The sequence below is a fragment of the Mya arenaria genome, chromosome 9 (genome assembly GCF_026914265.1).
Source record: "Mya arenaria isolate MELC-2E11 chromosome 9, ASM2691426v1".
Classification (NCBI taxonomy): Eukaryota; Metazoa; Mollusca; class Bivalvia; order Myida; family Myidae; genus Mya; species Mya arenaria.
The window spans coordinates 39823226-39844828 of NC_069130.1; the positions used below are offsets into that span (position 1 = coordinate 39823226).

The window sequence follows — 21603 nt, forward strand, 5'->3', positions numbered from 1 at the left end:
TATAAAGCACGTTCATTGTATACGCCGTGCACCTGTTGTTGGGGCCCTTTTCAAAAGGGTTGTAATACAATGACTGCTCAAACATCCTAATGAAGCTTAGAAAATAATTCCCTATAAGTAAAACTTTATCTTAGTGAGGGGCATCACGATCCCCTCCGGCGCCTTGCTTAGAGATACGTTCATTACAAACAACAAATATGGCAGGTTTACCTGACAACTACAAACACATTATATTATATTGAACAAGAATGAGCATAGAGGGAACGAAATGATAACCGGCACGTTAAGCGACACACACGATAGTGATTCATACGATGAACGAAATACTAAGCTAACAGCCAAATGTATATAGAATATTTATTGTTTTACATATTTTACCTTTTGGAATTACCGAAACATACAAATGGAATTCATGGATTTAAGCAGGTTATCTGGAACGATGAATACCAAATCGACTATCCATTATTATCAAGCCCGGTAAACAAACATTTCATCCATGGAGTTATGAGATGAACGCGTATAAATTGGATCTCTACTACTTTTAGTAGCTATAAATTACTGATTTTCAATCTACATTATGGTGACAAAACATTTCTTTTCTTTTCTTCTTTCGTTTTCACATGAAAGGATGAGGTATTAAGGAGTACGATGATATACATCGATTTAACCATAAATTATTAAATGCAAGTCACCATAACCTAAAACGAAACCAAGTATAAACTGTATAGACTCATTTTGAGTTAACAATTCTACCGATTTAAACCGTTACATCCATAGTGCTATTAGAAGTCCATGATGATTTTACATGCTATGGTGATGGTGTTGTAATATAACGCTTCTGGTCCAGGTTTATTGTTAGGAAAAACAGTTTTTGATCCTAGCCCTAATTCATTCATTCACTTAAAGATATTGAAATTTTGAAAATATACATGGTTACGACCTATTGATAAAAAAGAGAAGGCACTGGACCAGGGGCTACATACCTGTGTATAGAAAGTATATTATGTATTTTTTTTATCCCGCACATACATATTAAAATGGAAAAGATCGGGCGCAGGCCGTTTAAAAAAAATAAAAAATATATATATATATATATTATTAATCATTATCATTTTTAAAACAACCATAATAACCCTCTTTATATATGTACATGTACATTTAATAAACATGTAGGCAAAACAAGTAATGTCAACGCACTCTCTGGTCTTGAAGAATTTCCAATAAGTAAATAGTGAGGCAATAGTCGGGCATCGACAACAATGTGGTCAGTTCATATATATATATTAGAAATATTAATACAAATAGTGGGCAAAAAGTCCTGTTCTTACAACACTTTCTTGTCAATGAACTGACCGTGAGTCTTGCCTATCCTTCAAATAAATACCTTTATTTACACGTAAATGTTTTTTAAGATACAAAGCAATATCAAATTTAAGACTAGAGAAATGAAACCATATCCAATATTCAGAGCTGTGGGACCTCCCTAGATGTCATTCATCGCAGGTTTCGCGGCATTTTGGGTACAAAATTACACCTTTGACGAATATCCCATCAACCGATGGGGGTAAAACTCCCCTTTTGGCTTCAAAATTCTGTTTAAGTCACACTTGGGGATGTGACGGGGTCAAGCCATAATGCAGCCAATTGTCATAAAGAATGATATATATAATATATATGTATAACTACATGTATGATAAACAAGTCATATATTCATGACATTTGTGCAACCGTTATGGATGAATAAGTACAGTAGAATCTATGCGATATAATCAGAACATATTTTGTTAATTCTAAGCCCTCTTCCCTTAAATAACTTATCTATTATTTTCACCCTCTAAACCAGTATGTATATACATATGTACTTGTTTATTTGAAGGTATCAATGGGAAAATGACTTTCAAAGTTTGAGCATTATACATACACGTAAAACGAAAGCAGTTAGAAGCGTTATAAACAGGTCTAACAGGATCATGAAATAATACGTAAAATGAAACATGATTTTCAAATATTAAACTCAATTAATATGGTTTTGCATTTCCTAATGTCTCTGATTACACATAAAATGTGATGCTGATCTAAAAAGTTGTTAAATTATGTTTAAAAAATCAAAACTCACATTCACGTCCGCTATCCTAGTAGACCGAATACACTTGGGCGTCAACCCTTACACTAGGCTGTGGTAAGTTTTTCGGTTTTTACCATATATGGAATATTAAAATAGTCACGTGGTGTTGGCATGCGCGGTGCTACACTACCGTGATGCTGACTGTAACAAAAATGGCTGCCTAGAAGAAGGAAATGTGTTGCCGGAAACGAGACTTACGCATACTTGGTTGCATGTTTGTATGAAATCATGAGAAGATAAGTGGTGTTAAATGTGTGTAATTTAAATACTTTGTTCAATTGAGTTTAGCGTCGTAGCCAACGGTGAAAATGGCATCGATCCAATTCCAAAATAATAATTGATGTTTTTCATTTGTTAGTTCTTTTTATGTTTTTACTTTGACTACATACAGGCTAAGGGTACAAATCCGTACACTTTTTAAGTGTTTTTTTCACACTTATCTTTTTTGTTGTAAGTTAAAATTTCGTATGAAACATCTTTGGTTAATGTGACAACAGATTCCCGTCCTAATATTTTTTTATGTAAAAAAATCGTTCATTTTATGGAAAGAAAAACACCAGTAAAATTATGCTATGGAGGGCACATATACTGTTTCCTTGCATGGTAATACAATTATAAATCATACGTATGCTATTTTGAATAAACACTACTGTAATGCACCAGTCAATTGTAACCACGGCCCCCCTAGGTCCGGGGGGTGGGGTATATACCAGGGATAGCTGGGGAAATGGGCCGTGTTTTTACCTTTCAGGTGGCCCCACAGTGCCGGGTGAATGCGGTGGTTTTGTCTTCGTGGGGTCCCTGGGGGACGGGGGCATTTGGCGGGGATCTTACCATCTGTTTGTGCCCGCAGGGCGGGGATTTTAGCTGGGTTGGCTGGGCTGAAAGTCAAAATCCCCGCTATCCCCCAGAAAGGGGGGGGGCATGGTTACAATTGACTGGTGCATAAGCCTCACTCAAGTTATTTATTGTTTCAAATGTTTTTTGGAACAATTGCAATTCAAATGTTAAGATTATTTATATTTATAAATATCTTGAAGTTAACATAACCACAAAACCTCAAAAATGCACATGAATCTTCTGAGGTCATTCCCGCGTGTGCGTAACATTATGATTTTTAAGCGTATTTACATTAAATGGCATTTTTATTTTTAAAAAGTACTCAACAAACAAGATGAAATTAATGACCAAGGCAAGCCCTGTATTCATCAAATAATGCACCAGTCAATTGTAACCACGGTTCCCCCAGGTCTGGGGGTATACCGGGGAAAAGGGCCGTGTTTTTACTTTCCAGGTGACCCCGCAGGGCCAGGTGACCGTGGTGGTTTTGTCATAGGGCCATATTAAGCCGAGATTGGGCGTTATTTAGAGTCTCTGGGGTGCGGGGGCATTTGGCTGGGGTTTAAACATCAGTTTGTCCCCGCAGGGCGGGGATTTTACCCGGGGTTGGCTGGACCGAAAGTCAGACCTTGTCGGGCTGGTTACAATTAGTAGGTGATCAGTATTTGTGCCCTGTTTGGAAATATACCACGTATGGTCAACCAGTAATGTCATAATTATTCTTTAAGCTGCCCTTCTATAACTCCTGTTTGAATTCTTTTCATCTCAGTAAGTTATTGTGGGGCTATTAGAACAGGTTATATGAAAGTTGACGTCACGGCATGTGAATTTCATCACCAACATCAGAATCTTCTATTTAGAAGTAAGAGCCACATTGTTGGTTGCTTGTCATGTAATGGGACAAAATAAAACAATTTATCATGAGGAAATAGTTGTCAAACATTTAAAATGCTCCAAAAAACTGATGTTTACAACCATGTACACAGGAGTTAAGAAATGAAAAAGACATGTTTGTGAATTGTCACAGTAAATAAATACTGCCGGTAGATATCTATAACTGTCTCCGATGCCCAGTTGTAAAGTTGTCCGCCTAAGGAGTTGGAGGTCAGGGTTCAAACTCCCAAGCCACTTCTTACTGAAATACTTTAAAAGTTGGTACAAGTACATGTAGCTCCCTTGTCTGGTGCCTGGCAGTGTAGTGCTTGAAAAAGTGGTGTATTCAGTACTGGTTTAGTCTAGGTAAGTTGCACCCTGTGTATCAGTGCTTCACACCTAGCCCGTGAAGGAACTAAGGGGTCTCTTCGTAAAAGAGCTAGGGTATTGCACCTGGACTCTTGTTTCCCACATCTGCCTTTTGCTACATCTTTTTCTATTTTTTTCTATTTTATAAGGTGGTTGTCTCAAGGTGTTCATGTTAAATAAAGCATTCGGGGTTGTTTATCTTCCAAGTCTAATTTCAACATGTAAACATGACGGTATTTTTCATGGTCTCTGCACAATTGCCTCCGAATATGACAATTCTGTCATGGAAGTGGCATGCAATGCACCAGTTATTGGTTACCACGCTTTTCCCCCCAGACCTGGGAATTTGTTGTTACAATTGACTGGTGCAATTTAACTTGTGTGATCATCTTTTTCAAAAATTTAATATTGTCACTCTTCAGACAGTTTGAGGGACGAATTTCTCATAGTATACTATACATGACAAACAGAATACTTGAAAAAAATGTCTGTTTTTCAGCCTGTCTGTGAATTTGTTAAAATTCACAGCCGAAAAATGACAGGCGTGAGCCTTGCATACGAGAAAGGCTAAATACCCTCTAGGGTTATAACATTGAAAAGTCAAAAGATAGTAATAGTAATCTTTTCTTTTTAAAAAAAAATGTCCATACACACTTCAAACATGAATAATATTGATATCAAGTCATAGGGTACCTATATATTGCTTTTAGTGAAACAATGTTTATACTCCTTTTCACTAGCTAACGACCAAACTAGTTTGTTCAAACAGTTGGAGAAATCCATCAAAACAGACACATATTTAGTAAACAAAAACACTATTTTATACACCTAAATCATACATTTTGGTGTCAGTGGTATTCATTATATGACCGTACTGTTTTATTAACAGGGTTGATACAAATCCAATACCTAAAAGAATTAAGTACTCTTACTGGAGCATGATTTAGATATGAAACTATTAATCTTTTAAAGGGACACCGCATAATACACACATTGCACACAATTAAAAATATTGTCTAGAATTTACATAACTTTTATATATTGTTGTGAAAAAAAAAATGAATTACAGATCAATACATACCCTGCTGTAAAAGTCAATAAAGTGGTCCAGTGAACTCATGGTTCCAATACCCAATTATGGGAACTATTATTGCTTTGTCTTTGGGTACAATTAGGTTTGGTGTTTCTATACAGTGTCAGCAGGTGCTCTAAAATGGCAGCCAAAGGAATGCTTTTCATCTATATAATTTGCATATATTATATATATAAATATCACAGATTTGGTTAGTATACTGAAAGGCTAGTCACGACATAGACACAGTGAAGGTCAACTCTGCTGAAAGTCACAGCAAATAGTTGTAGCCCGGAATTATAGCTATTCTGGTTTACCCAACCTAATCCTCCGGTACAAACAAAATTAAACCGTTGTAATATATACACGTTACTTTGGAAACAATAGAGTCATTGGACTGTTACATGCATTTCAATAGCTTGAAATTCACCTTTTATTTGTACCGGCATGGGAAAACTCAAGTTATGTTAATTCTGGGCTATATGTATTGCTACAATGCTTTAAAGTTGAGTTTAAGATATGAAATGATCACATGACTTGCAAGGTCATATCACTCCATGCTTTTTTTAAACTGGGAACCCATTATGTGCTATTTCTAAATAGGTAAACTGTGCTGATGTCAGTGATGTGACATAATTGATGTGTTTATCTTCATTATAAATGATCTGCCTCATGGTAGCTCACAAGGACATTTCTATGCTGTTTTTGAGAAGTTACTGGGTTTTTTGACCATCTGATGTCTGGACAATTATCGAATAGAATGTGTAACGCTTTGATATAAAAAAAAATGTGTCGGAGACCGGGTTCAAACCCGCGTGGCCAAATTTGAAACCCAGCATCTTACTTTTCTTACGTGAGAAAGCTCCTTGAAAGCCAATGTTTAAGCCACTTTCACTGATACTCAGTACCTTGTATTTTGTAAATTGACTTAAAGCTGCACTCTCACAGATTGAACGTTTTGACAACTTTTTTATTTTTTGTCTAGGAACGAGCAGTTTTTGGCGTAAATATCAGAAAACCAGTAATAAAAGACTGATGACAAAAGATCAGATGGCAGATTTTCATATTTCCTCTCCAAAATTGATGTTTATGCATTTTTTTAAACCGTCTAAGCCATAAAACATTAAATTTGGAATGGAAATATGAAAATCTGCGATGTGACATTTTGCCAACGGTCTTTCATCACTGGTTTGCAGATATTGACACAAAAGTTTGCTAATTCCAAGACAAATAATAAAAAAGTTGTAAAAACGGTAAATTTGTGAGAGTGCAGCTTTAAGTTGTAATATTTTTGAATTTGTAACTCCAGTCCACGGACATTGAATGATGATTGTTAAAAAGTTTCTGATTTTATTCCCCCGCAACAGAGTGGGGAGAGGATTATAGGAATGCATTTCGTCTGTCTGTCCATAACATTTCGTGTCCGGGCTTTAACTTACTTATGCATTAATGGATTACCATTTTCCTTGGTACAAATGTTATCCTTATTGAGACGATGTGCAGTGAACTTGATCCGGGTCCATATTTCAAATGCATTGATGGGTACCATATAACTTTTTACAAATATTGTCATTGAGATGATGTGGAGTGACCTTGACCCAGGTCCAAACCTCAATGTTCAAGGTCACATCTGACATTTAAAGGCCATAGTACACATGCTCGTGTCTGGGGTATAACTTGCAGGAATGGATTACCATATTACCTGGTAGAAATGTGTCCTCATTGGGATGATTTGCAGTGACCTTGACCCGTGTCCATAACTCAATGGTCAAGGTCACATCTAACATTTAAAGGTCCTACACTTAGTACACACAATATGAATAACAAATATCGTTATGTTCAGATATCCGAGAATGTTATTTGCAGGGGATATAGCTGTCCTTTGGATTGCCTTGTTGTACATTCAGGCACTGATTTAATTGTGTCTTTGAACAGATCTTGAAATGATGCCCCACCCCAATTTAATATTATAGTTGTAAAATTTTGTTTTGAATTGTTACAGGCCCATTGTCCGCATTTCCAGAATGGTGAAAGCCAAAGTATGTTCAGGATGGAACATCACAGGAAAGATCCAGGGATATGCTCACAAAGGCAAGGTTGATTTTTACAGAAGATTACATTTGGAGCCAATTATCAATATGAGTTCTTTTCAATGGATTATTTACTTGTTTAGGTACTTACTTTTGTGTTAAGGCAATGACTTATTTGCATCTATGATAACAATAAATATTTGACATGGAAAGCCAAAATATTGAAAGCAATTCAATGGTATAGTTTCAAAACTATTTTATCCCATAAAGCCTTAAGTGAAAATGAATGGACACTGCAATTTTGTGAAGAATATGAGTTTCAAAATGACTTTCAAAATACAAACAATTTTTCTATAGTCATATAAATATTATTTATTTTCTCTTAATTGTGCTGAAATTGGCCCGTTTCAAGCCATGTTTCATGAAGTTAGTGATAACAATTATTAATAGACATGTATCATTCCTGTATACAGTGCATCAGAAGGGACAGTACACATCTTTCATTCCCACCATTCTTTGTGAAGAGGAATCCAAATGTTCTTTGGCCTGATCGAGTTCTTATGGGTAAGTTAAAGTAAAACCAATTTATCTCACTGATTTCTGAGGTGTATTTTTTATGCCCCCGAGAGTGAAAAAAATTAAAATCGCACTGTCCTTTCCTGTGTCTAGCTCAACTTCTCGTTTACAGTTATGTTCAAAGCTATCTGAAAGTGAGATTTCTATATTTGATTTGACAAAATCAAAGATGGTTGCTAACTTTATTGAATCACTCCTATGCATTTATATTCCTTGATGAGCATTGTCTCTTGTGAGGATAGTAACTGGCTTACTGCTATCCTAAGAATGCTTATCATTTATGTAAAGTACTTGTATGTTTTTCTCTTAAGTTTGCTTGTAAACTTTGGAAAAAAAATCTGCATGATAAACTAGGCACACTCTTTCTCCCGAATAAGATTTATCACAATTAGAACAATTGTTTTTATATACCAAATGTATGAAAAAATGTTTAAATCTATGGTTTTCAGGTATAAAGTACCAAGTTTAATTAACAGAAAGGTGCAGAAATAACAGTATTTCAATGAGACCATAGTAGATCACAGTTGATCTTTAGCACTCACCATAAATGCATTATTTAGGAAGAAGATAAAGATTTATCACTTAGAATTTATTTTTGTTTATACATGCGTTTGTATTGATTTTGAATAAGAGTGTTACTTTAAACATTAAAATATATAGTAGTTACAGAATTAATCTCCATAGAATTTGAACTTAAATGGCTTGCATTAATTCAATCTTTCTTTTTTCATTTTTTGATGAATTGATCAGATTGTTGGATCAAAGAAGACAAAAATAAAAACCTAAAATTCTGATACAAACAATAATTGCACTCAGATGTAGTGCAAATCAACTTTTATTGACTGACCAACATATTTGCAAAATAGTACTGGTATATTGCCCTCAGTATACGATCAATGTATACAAGAGGATGTTTTCCGATGGGATTTAGATGCATTTGTAAAAACGTGGGAAATACAAGGGATTATGAATGAGATTCATACCACACAAAATTGAAAATGGTTTTACAGTAGGTGAAAATTATAACCTGTCAAAGCTGATAATATATTTGATTATTACTGGTAGCAAAAATGTTACAAGTAAACCACATGTATCTATTTAACAGCTAGAGTAGATGTGTCAAGCTAATTCAAATATTTTATAATGATGTGTAATGTGCACTTAATTTTATTTTAAACTTTGTTGCATAAAGAAGAAAAGGAAAAAAAGTTAATGACTGTTCTCAGCTTAAAGTCAAGAAGAGGTACTAGTATATAACACTGGCTGCTCTTTAGGGGATGGGGTATAACTGGAGTGGCTTGAAATATAGCCTATATTTCATCATTCTCGTACACTAGTGATAATGCAATGTTTAACATTGTCTTAGATTTATAATTATCAATCCTCTGATGAAAAAGAAGGTATTTCATTAAACAACAGTTAAGTACTTTGTATTTTTTCACAAGCAACAAGAAAAATCCCACCTGTTGTCTGATTGACAGAGTATTTTTATTCCATACATTTGTTTATTTCAGTAATTGACAATGAGACTCTAACCAATGTGTCCAAATATTGCCAAATTAACTTTGTCTGCTTACAAACTTTCAAGAGGATTTCTTAGCAAATCCTTAAGTTTCAGGTTGCCTTGTTTATGTGCTTTATATGGATAAATATATGTTGGAAGAACTTTAAAGATAAACCTAATGTTTATCATAAAACTATGGTATTATATTTGGTCCAAATAGTGAGATAAAAAAAGAGTGTATAAACCAATGTTTTATCTTTGAATGCATATTCTATCTGACAAGTATTGTTTCTCTGCAGGTGCCTTGAGCCATCCTAGGAGGCATCCCAAGTAACAACATTAAGAACGTATAAATGTTTGAACTGTGCAGACTTCTTGTTGTGAGAAAAAAAGGTACACATACATGTAATGACTTACAAATATTTTTCAATTAGAATTGTGATTATCATTTTTGTCCTTTGAAGAGAACCTTTCATCAAAAGTAATAGAAGAACATTAGATAGTATACTGTCATAACTGCATATAATAATAACTGAAGTTAATATTAATTCATTCCACCTTCTGCCAAGTGGCTATGATGTGCTAAGCAGACTAAAAAATTTCAGCCTGCAGCCAATGAGATAGAAATGGAGAGAAGGGCAATAGCAGCTTGCACATGTCAAGGATCTGCAGCACATGAAACCCCTTAAACTGAAGATGATGGTGGGTCCCTGATGCAATGTAAATTATATGGAATGTTTTGTATATAACCAGTTATTCAATCATCATCAGTGCTGTACACAGAGTATTAAGTATATAACATTTCGATTTCTGTATCTTTCTTTTTCTGATTTATATGAACCCGAGCCGATTTCATTGAAGTAGAAGTTACTTATAATTGCAACCTCCTTAAATGTATCGTATATTAGTTTAAAAACAAAAGTACAGGTCACAGCCTTTTCCCACATGCCTGAAAAATGTGTTGTTTACCAAATGATATGCATTGCGTGATTCTGGGCCTTGCAAAAGAATTACCGGTACTAAAAATGAAATAATCATGTTTTTTTTCTATGTATATAAATTTCTTCCAAACTTCTTTCTTTTAAAGGATTGTCATTGGCACACAATTTTTTTGAATGATTTATGTCCCATTACTTTTCTCATGTTTTTAATGCAACTACATACTTCAACCCTACATAATTTGACTACATTCATTGTAAGAAAGAACACTGGATTAAAAATTCAAAATGTATGAACACTACTTTCTTAATTTCTTTTTCATAAAGAACATGAAGAATCTGTGGTAGGAAAACAAGTAGTATTATAAACTTGTTGTAATGTTGATATGATAATTCTGTATGTCATTTCATTCATGTGTTCAATCATTTACTTACAAAAGGAAATTTTTTTTTATTCAAAATGCCTTATACATGGCGCCGCTTGTAAACATGTATCTTGAACAAAAATGTGCGATGCACCTTTTGCATTGATATTGGGTGTGCTCCACACAAGAACTGAAACAGGAATGTAGGGCATAGTTTTATTTTATTACATGGCATATGTGTTCAGTACATAATCTAGTCAAAATCTGACTACAATTTTTGTAATACAGTTAACTTCAGAAAGAACAAATATTATGTGCCCATTTTTCATGATGAATTCTTCAAATGTGCAGATTAATGAAATTTGGACAGTCTCTCAAATATATGCTTATTTATAGTATTTGTTTTTGCTGTCATGTTTATACTTTAAAAGCAATGACATTATGTTTTTTTTTTAATCATTAATGGGAAAAAACATAAATAGACAAGAAGAATTAATTTCAATTAATTTTCTGAATCAGTTCCTGAAGCCTAGAGATGTCAGCACTCGCAGTCAGCCGCTTTATCATCCATTGCTCCATTAACCTCATCCACCTGGTCAACACAATTCAAACATACCAGGTAATGATAAATTTAGAAATGGGCTAAATTGACCATTTGAACATGTTGCGTCATTTAATTTGAATAACAAACGTTACAGCAATTAAACCCAAAGAATAATATGTTTATTAACTGGATATTTAATTCCTAACAAGTTTAACATGTTAACCAACCATGAGCTTGTGCAATACATTAAATGTTGACTGAACATTACAAATCATATAATTTAATTATTCAACTAATGGACTGGTTTATTGTTTAGTCATTTAGTCTTATGCGATGGTAGTGTGTACGTAGTATGTGCCTCCGTGCGTCTGTAAACAATTCCTCTTTAACATGATACAGCCTTCAGTTTTGATTGTATCTTGATGAAACTTGTACAGTATCTACATATCCATAAGAGCTCGGTTCCTTTTGAAAACCAGCCAGATCCGCCCATGCATGCCTAGATTATGGGCCTTGATAGTATAAAAAATCAGTGTGTCAGTAAGCAGTTGCTCGTTAACATGATACAGCCTTCAGTTTTGATTGTATCTCGATGAAACTTGAACAGTATCTACATATCCATAAGAGCTTGGTTCCTTTTGAAAACCAGCCAGATCCGCCCATGCATGCCTAGATTATGGGCCTTGATAGTAAAAAAATCAGTGTGTCAGTAAGCAGTTGCTGGTTAACAAGATACAGTCTTCAGTTTTGATTGTATCTCGATGAAACTTGAACAGTATCTACATATCCATAAGAGCTTGGTTCCTTTTGAAAACCAGCCAGATCCGCCCATGCATGCCTAGATTATGGGCCTTGATAGTAAAAAAATCAGTGTGTCAGTAAGCAGTTGCTGGTTAACAAGATACAGTCTTCAGTTTTGATCGTATTTTGATGAAACTTGTACAGTATTTTGATATCCATTAGAGCTTGGTTCCTTTCGAAAAACCTTGAAATGATAAGATTATGGGCCTTTATGAAAAAATGAGTATTCAGAATCCATAAGGGGTTGGTTCTTTTCAAAAACAGTGATGTTGACCACACAAACCCAGCCAGTAGAACATAGGCCTCTAGTTTATTATAAGTGCATGTTTGTCTTCATAGCATCATTATATATTTCTTTATTACATGAAGCTAATTTGTATGTGAAGCTTTGATTTTATGCACTCTTTTCAGATACAGTTTCAGTTTAACTTTTAACTTTTCAGTTAAAACAGATATGGGTGCAAGTCATGACACTTTTACAGGTAATGTTTATTAAACATTCAGTATTTATATATATATATATATATATATATATATATTTAAAAAAGATGTCAATTGTAAAAGGATAGTATAATGTAGATGGATTAGATGCAATGAAGATGACAGAAGTCAAAATCATCTTTATAATAATTTTATATTATTTGTACTATTATTTAATTGCCATAATGATGAAATACATAAAACTGAAAATGGAAATAATTTCTATGAAGATCTTCTTTCTATTTCCAATAGATTAAAGATGTCCGAGATTCACGATGAATGCTGTTTGAAGAAGAATGAACAGAATGAACAGAATCACATTTTAATTTAATCTCACTGCCAATGTGGACTTAAAAGAGGACAGGCTTTGTTATGACAACTGTATTTTTAAGTAACAGAGATAAGGGTGTTATTGGAATCATTTCAATAAAATATGGGAGTACCGGTACATACCAGTTTGATATCTTGATTAGACTGGGACTTAAACAAAAATGGTAGATATTGGACCTCTCTAATACACATTATAAACATCTCATGTCTTAAGTCAATAACAAAGCTGTAATAAGGCGATATTTAGTGTAATTAACACTTAGGGCTATTCTTCTAAAACATATAACCACCGGGTTTGGCAGATTTTTAATAATATATGGTTGGGCTTTTTTGCTAATTTGCACCCCAAAAGGCACATTTGCTTTTGTATGGGGTTGGCATAAAAACTTAATAAATGCCTTCCCTCCAGTGGTTATATTTTTAAATGGAATAGCCCCTATCAACATTTTTAGCTGGACTATTTGAATAATAAGGAGGGTTATACCACTCGCCTCAGCATCTGCTTTGGCTTTAGCGTCCGGTTAAAGTTTAAGACCAAGTTGGGATTTTCACTCATAACTGCAAAACCCTTCATTAAAGTCACTTAATACTCCATACAGTTGTTCAGGGCCATTACATAATGATGTTAATACTTCAATAGCCTTCATTCATGGACTTAATACCTTGCACAATTAATGATGAACATCTTACAATAAGGTGACATAACTCCATTTTAACTAAATACAAATTATTGCCCTTTTTTCATTTTTATTTCTTATGTCAGGCACATTTATATATTCTTAACAGGGTTTTTGAAAGCTAATTGTTTGGGCGGGCTGGTGGAAGGGTCTTCAAAGTCACCTTATGTGTAAAATAATTTTAGCTAGGTTTGACATATAGTGACCAAACTTCGTATGTAGGAAGCGTTTATGAAGACCTTTCATGAGATTGCGTTTTAGGCTTCTGGGATCAATATAAAGGTCAAAGTTACTATTAAAAGCAAAAGAACTGGTATTGATTAACTTAAAGGTCGACATATTGTGACCAAACTTGGTTTATATGAAAGTTCATACAGACTTTTTTATTGTGTTTTGGGTTATGATCTAGGTCAAAGTCAGTATTGCTGAAAAGTACAAATATAGTTAGTACTGAATAAGTAAGGGGTGACAATGTGTGACCAAACTTGGTATATATGACAAGTTAATGGAGAGCTTTCATTCGAATGCCTTGGGCCCCTTAGGGTCAATGTCAATGTTACTAAAAAAATATTACTTTTTGGTACTGAATAACCTAAGTTATGGTTGATATACTGTGACCAAACTTGATATATAGGAAGAGTTTATTGAGAACTTTCATGAGATTGTGTTTTGGGCGCATAGGATCTAGGTCACTGTTACAAAAATAGTAGACAGCAGTTGAAACTGAACTTCTTCTGCCAATCATTAACAAAACAACTATTGTCACATCACGATACTTTTTAAATTGATTTTTCTATTGCTTTTGACAAGCACATATTACATCATAATGTAAGAAGATACATTGTTAAAAAAAAACAGAAAATGTTAATTTGAATAAGAGTGTCTTTTTTTAAATTTGTAGCTGTTTACTTACCATGAATTTGTCTTTAAATACAACTTGTACTTTTTATGTGTAGGGTTCGAGTTGGACCATATTGAGAGATTGTTTTAAATAGCATATGCTAAAACATACTGTGACTGTTGTTGCTGCCTTTTAATTTTATGAAAAGTATTGCTTTATTATTTTTTTAAATTCCATATTCTTAAGCTCCTTCTAATTCTTGTCAGGTAATTTTTAAATCAAATTAATTGTTAAAGTGACACTCTTATTCAAAATCAATGCATACATATGTATAACAAACATACATTTTGAGTGATAAACCTTTAACTTCTTACTAAATAATGCATTGATGAAACATATTTATTACTGGTAGCAAGTTTGTAACCCTGTATTTAATAACAGAAAACGCAAAAATATTTAATGATTGATGAATGCTAAAAGATTTACTGTGATCTACTTTAATAGTCTCATAAGGTAGATACACCATGTTTTATGCACATTTCTTTCAAATCAAAATCGGTATCCTTCATGAGAACCATTGCTTTCAACATTCATTTATCCTTTTCGCAATATTAAAACAATAGTATTAGTAGTGGTAAACCTTTTTGGGAGTAAGAGTGCATCTTTAAAAAATGTGTTTAATGTGGATATATTATGATCTATGTGTCATTGCATGTATGCACTTGCTAGTATTGCCTAAGAATTTGACCTCTGATATTTTATGTAGTAGTTAGATAATATGAAGTAAATTCTGTCAGAGTTAGTGGAACTAATGATCCATTCTTAATCATTGAAATGTACTAACAAGGCATCTCACAGTCTTATGTCTTTGTATGCCTTTGAGGTTATGTCTCCACAAATCTTTATCATGGCCTGACAGTCTGCTTTCTTTAATTTGTGTCTTTGTATTAAAAATATGTATTATTTTTAATACATATTTTATTTATAGTACTGCATTTATCTCCTATCGATGTTCATGTTTTATGTAACTTGAAACTTTCATTAAGTTGTAAAAACATTAAATCTGTGAGAGTGTAGCTTTAAGAGAAACATTAGTGATTTTAGCATCAAACTTGTTTTATATGTTCTTTTTAAGTTCTAGGTTATTCTGTAATCATTAACCATCATTGTGCCATAGACCTGTGAAAAATTATTATAATGTACTATGTTATATTATTGAATAAAATACTGAACATGTTACGGTATGTTTGAATTTGGCTGATCATTGAGTAGTTGAGGGATTTTTATAGTCATATTTAGATTCCCACTGAACCTGAAAAGGTATACCATGAGGTTTTTTCATATCTACATTGTATATAACAGCGAGTGCTTTCCAATGCTTTAAAAAGATATTTCCATGAAATAAAACAGATATCTGATCATCTCAAACAGTGCACATATAAAAGATAATTTTTCGAAAATTTTCCTGTTCTCGCATTATATTGAACTTTCAGTATGTACAGGGCTGGGACACAATATCATCGGTGCAATTTCCTTAATAAAATCACTTTCATATAGAATGTACATCAAGTCATTTTATAGCCATCTTTTTGTGGATATAGTAAAAGAAAAATGTTTATTTCAATATCATGCTGCATGATGTTTCACCTTGTGAAAGAAGTGAATTTTGAGAATATCATTTGAATATGATATTTCATTGTTTGAGAAAGTGACAATATCAAAAAAATATTAAAAAAATATTTCCATTTTTATGAAATTCAATCCCCTCAGTGACAATTAAACAGTGCAGTGATACCTATTAATTGGTGACACACATTATTGAAAGAAGAAGAGAGGTAAGCACAGAGCTTAAACACAATGTCGATGACATAATTTCTGAAATGACACTACAGTTTCTGCATACGAATTGCTGCCTTTATCTATAAAAGTGATTAAATGGCATTCAACTTAAACCCCCGTTTCAATGTAAGAAAGCAATATTGTACCTATGGCTACATGAATTTGGCAGTCGAACGTTTTTACTTATAGGTACAAATTTGACTGACAAATAACAATTTGCAAATCATAGACTAATAGAATATTTTATTTAAAAAATAAGGTAATGTAATGTAACTTTGTGAAAAGTTGTGTATACAGAACCTCATTTTATAATTCTGTCGGCCAATTCATCATGCGAGTACGCTGAGGGTCGATCTAACGTGGAATTATATTTTGTATAATCTTTGCTTGACCGACCACAGCCTTTCCATTGAAATTTCCAGCAGAACAGAATAAAACAGATTTTCATGATCTTTTTTGACACCGAAAAATATAGAGAATTTCCGGTAAATGTGTATAACCCGGTTCCCGGTAGCAGTTGTTACTCCAAGAGAAAGTGGCATTCATGGTAAAACTCATTGCACTTTTTTTCTGCAAAATCCATAACGGCGGATTTTCTAGCGTCCAAATGACCTTTCTGTCGGCATTGGATTATCATATCTATTAAGACCTGGCAGTTTGTCCAAATCCAGGTGTAAAATAGTGAACAATATTACAAAAAAGGGTTTTCATCAGCCGCAGTCAGCGTTGAAAGCCTATTTTACTCGTACAGACGGACGACCGCACTTCAATTAAGCAGACATGAACGTTTTTGTAACATGATGTTGTTTTTTCTCAGAGAAAATGCCAAATATTATAGCATTTAAGGCTATTTGGGCTTTCATCTTTTGTCCAATGTGTTCTTAACCGCTCTTGAATACGCACCGAGATGGTACATCGGTTTAAACCGTTTCTACTCTTTAGCTGGTGCCTAGGAAAAGCGGATAGCCCTCACTCAGTTGTTATAGCTGTAACCATTCCGATAGCATATGACTGATTAGCCTTAAACTTCTTTATGAGTTAAACGATACATTTCCAAAATGCCCATTCCCCCGTTTATTGGCCAGGTTTTAGAACCCGCTCTTGAACCTTTTCTGCACGATCCGGATGTTCACGACTTTTAGCAATCTACCATTCGAAGCATCTTGTAAGACCATACTTTAGCCCATTTAATTCGTGGGTTTATCCCTCAAATTGGCCATAAAAGGTAAAAACCGTTATCTGGACTTTGCCGTGTATGTCAATTATACCGACACAAGACGTAAAAAACACCTTTTTCTCAATATTTTAAAGCGGCGGCACCTGAGATGACACGGATCAAGAGTGTGCGTCCGTCCACAAGTCTTGAGATCAAAATGGCCATATTTGAACAGTGCAAACCTTATAGGTGAACAAATTTCCAACCAGCAGAATTTAGTTAGTACAAAATATACACTTGGATCGAAGTCTGATTTTTTTTAACGTGGGATATTTAACATAAATATGGAAGTTGGTCAGGGTCACGAATGTTGTCATGGTCAAGTTATATTGACCTTCACGCATGACCACAGCCATTACTTTATCTGATCGAGGGTCTAGTTTAAAAAAAAGGAGTTAGTCAAATATGACAAATCTACCACAAAGCGGGAAGTTTACTCGGATCGAAGTGATTTGCGTGACTTTAAGGGTCGAGAAACCCTAGATCTACCTCCCTATGGTAAGTTTCAAAACATTCTCTCGAGGGAACAGACTGATCAAAACGGACATTGGGATATCAATTTTCAGAATTTGTACCTTGCTAAAATCATATGTAGCTTGTGTCAATAACTTGTTGAATTAAGTTGATCCAGAATTAGGTATATTGTAAAATCACACTTTGCTTTCCTAGTTATTTCGTTTTTCGTACTAGCTTTGCATTTATGTGTGTAATTATACCTAGGAATAGAGGGCTGCTCTAAATCTAAATATTTCTTACCAATGCTTAATTTTGTTATCTTTCGAGAGTACTTGATATTTTATTCTGTTTGTCTACTTGCGTACATAATATGCATGTTTGGTTTACTCGTATTGTTTGAATATTATTGTGTTAAATGTAATTCATAATATGTGTCATTATTAGTATATATATCAATGTTTTGCTCTTCATTTCATGGAGGAATAAAAAGTATCTATCAGGCTTACCTTTTACCTTTTTGTGTATTAGCTTTTGACTTTGGCCAATGAGGCATTTATTACATTTTGTTCCATAAACGACTGAAAGTTTGTAATAATTAGCATTTCATTTTTTTTCAATAATGAACATATCGGGGCAATGATGTTTGATGTTAGCCAGCCTAGAATTATCTACTCGCTCCAGTTTCTTTGCACGACTCCATATTCAACTATTGTGCTTTGCTGGCAATGTTAACAGACATTGCGATAATAAACAATGGTACATTCTAATTCTAAGGAAAGAATTCCGTCTGAAAGTCTCCAAACAGCAAATCTCATACATCACAAACATTACAGAAGGTTCCATACACATGTTCGTGTGAAATTCATTAATTATGAGGCAAAATCAGAGACGTTCACTCAACAATGCTACAACGAACAACTAGACCCGTAATAAAATTTTATTATAAGATCATAAAACATGACTTCAAGCATTTGATTTATAACAAATTATAACAAAACAGGAATTAAATGTTTTTTTATAAAATGAGTCCAAATAAAACAGTGTAATATATGTACTGTAAACATGTGTTCTCAGTAGTTACATAAGATGTTGTGAAACAGCACGTGAAGGTGTACTTATAAGTGTGTGTACAGCTTCCATTCAGTTTACTGCCGTCTTTTACTGCAATTATTTTAAAATCGTATATTATTCATACCTAGCTTTCATTATGTGCAAGGGGTACCCAGCATGTACACATACAAGTGGTATTTAACAATATCTTCAATTACTTATGCAATATAGATTGTTATATCATACTTAAGAAACAATTTAAGTTAACATTCCACATTGATAAAATGTGTATAAGCGAATGTATGACCTTAATTATTTGTACAGAATTGGGCAATTTCAGTTTCTTCTTCTAACATTTTTAGCTAAAATCTTTCAAGTGACTCTTATTCAAAATCAAAATATACACATGTATGAAACATACATTTCGACTGATAAACCTTTAACTACTTACTAAATAATGCATTTATGGAAAATATTGATTCCTGATAACAATATTGTAACTGTGTATTTAATTCCTAAAATTAAAAATATTAAATGATTGGCGAGTGCTAAAAGATTGATTATGATCTTTATGTTTCCTGCAACCTTCTTTCAAATTCAACTCTGTATCCTTCATAAGAATCTTATTTTTTTATATAAAAAACAATCATATAAACTGTGGAATATCTAATTTGGGAGTAAAAGTGCATCTTTAAGCATAACAGAGATTGGATTCCTATTGTAATACTTTAATCAGAAATCATTCCTTACATTATCAAAATCTAGATATTGCAACAAATAATGGAATTCACCAGTTGAACATTTACAGTGTAAACATAGTCTCTGCCTTATCTTTTAAAATCCACAAATGTTTCTTTTGCTGTTCTACAATTAAATAACAAAACTTGATATAAAGGGTTATACGATAATTGTAAAACATTTATCAACACTTAATTGATTATTATACTACATATAATACAATACATACTGTTCACTACAGGCACTAAGAAGACTGATCAATCAAAATTATATTGTTTGACACCAACAGATTTATGAAAAGAATGTCTTTAGATCGATCCTTCTGGTTCCCTTTTGTTTATCCACATAAAGGATGAAGCACTGAGCTACAATTCCCTCCAAGCCTTCAGATTAAGTAGTTGCACATGCCGACACAAGTAGATTGGATGAAGACGCTGTGGAAAATCTGCCTCAAACCTGAAAGAGGGATATGAATTTCTATAACAAACATATTAATTCATAGCTTTATAGACAATCAACATTTTTCTTTATGTAATTATATATATATATATATAAGATATTTATGCTTTGAACTTTTAGTTTACAACCATGTAAATAATTATTAACATACATTAAAATCAAAGACGTGATGTATTTCTGGTGGAACTTCTGGTGGAACTTGTTGACCTTTCTCAACAGCAAAGCTGGAAGCCAAAGTTGGAGTCTGTTCGCTCAAACTGAAACATACTAACAAACACAGCAGAAACCGAAAACAATTGCAGATGCAGTGATAATTACTAGTCAAAAGTATACGCAAATGAGAAAGTCAAACAAATATATATAAGAGGTGAATGAAATATAAATTAAACATAGTTCATTTGATCATTTTATGATGCACAGCTCTCTGAAAATCAAAGTTGTTATACATTTCATAAAAGCCCAGCTAGTGCAGTGCTGATTTTCCTCTTGTAAGCAACTCTTTTTCTCCTGTTCCACTCATGAATAAAGAACTGAAGATAGAAACAGAAATGAGATTGTGTCATTTGTCTTGCTGATTTCTTCAGAATCTGGATGAAGCTGTTGAACTGTTCGCAGATTTCTGAGTTCACACTTTCAAATCCTTGAAGTCGAGAGCTTCTAAAAGAAGTAGAGCATTTGTGTGAATAACCATGAAAAATATCGTGAAAAAATCTAACATTCTTGTAGTACCCACTCTCTCTGTTGAGGCAATATTCCTGTAAGTTACAGGCAAAGTCATAAAACACTGCTTGTGGAGGTTTGGCTAGATGAGAGTATAATGAAGCTGATGGATCTTTTCTGCCTTCAGCCACTGTCATGTGGAATCCATAACAATGACAGTGATCTGGACAAAACCAAAGAAACAAGTTAGATGTGCCGGGTGCTGATTGTTGTATTTTTGAGTAAATCTTTCTGCATCGCTCAAAGTCCATAGCTTCATCATCATGGTCATTGTTTCTGCCTGCTCGGTCCTCATCTATCTGAAATTTGCGTACATTCCTCAGTTTAACACCATGTTCATTGAAGTAATAAGCCCGGCCCAGCTTCTCAGGGTTGTATGTTCCGAATTGAAAAGTAGCATCCTCTGGGGCATAAACTGGTAAGTTTAGAGACTCATTAGTAAGATGAACTAGAAAAAGTTTAATGTCATCAGGTAGAATGTTGTTATTGTTCAACATCGATTCTGCAATCAAGTCCCTGCAATCAAGTCCCGTATTTCTGGAGCAAATGATCTCATCTCATAAATCTGTCTGTTAAACTCAAAATCTGAAAGATTTTCATTAGTTAGAAATTCCTGCAAGAGCATATTCTGGTGACAAAATGCTTGTCACAGATGCTGTTGTAGCCAACATCTTAAGGACAGATGCATAAGCTACTCTTTCAAATTCTGACATCCCTCGAGTAAATCGCTGGAATGATTGATGAGCCTCCTCAGGTAGAG

At 33.7% G+C, this 21603-nt stretch overlaps 2 protein-coding genes and 1 long non-coding RNA gene across 4 annotated transcripts in view; 1 reads left to right on the top strand and 2 right to left on the bottom strand.

Moving 5' to 3' along the window:
• Positions 1 to 2241, bottom strand: part of LOC128203147 (uncharacterized protein CXorf38 homolog) — a 42918-nt gene extending 40677 nt beyond the window's left edge. Inside the window, exon 1 of the mRNA XM_052904438.1 lies at positions 2117 to 2241. The gene's annotated coding sequence lies outside the window, so the exon portion shown is untranslated. The remainder of the gene's footprint in view (positions 1 to 2116) is intronic.
• The window catches only part of LOC128203144 (uncharacterized), a 175012-nt gene that overhangs the window by 147309 nt on the left and 6100 nt on the right, over positions 1 to 21603 (bottom strand). The window lies entirely within an intron of this gene.
• Positions 7781 to 15592, top strand: LOC128203148 (uncharacterized). Of its 2 annotated transcripts, none has more exons than XR_008255873.1 (6): positions 7781 to 7873; positions 9689 to 9782; positions 9995 to 10109; positions 11212 to 11311; positions 12481 to 12519; positions 12770 to 15592. It is a non-coding gene; the product is annotated as an uncharacterized LOC128203148 (long non-coding RNA). The 2 variants fall into 2 exon arrangements; XR_008255872.1 differs by having other exon boundaries at positions 9995 to 10091.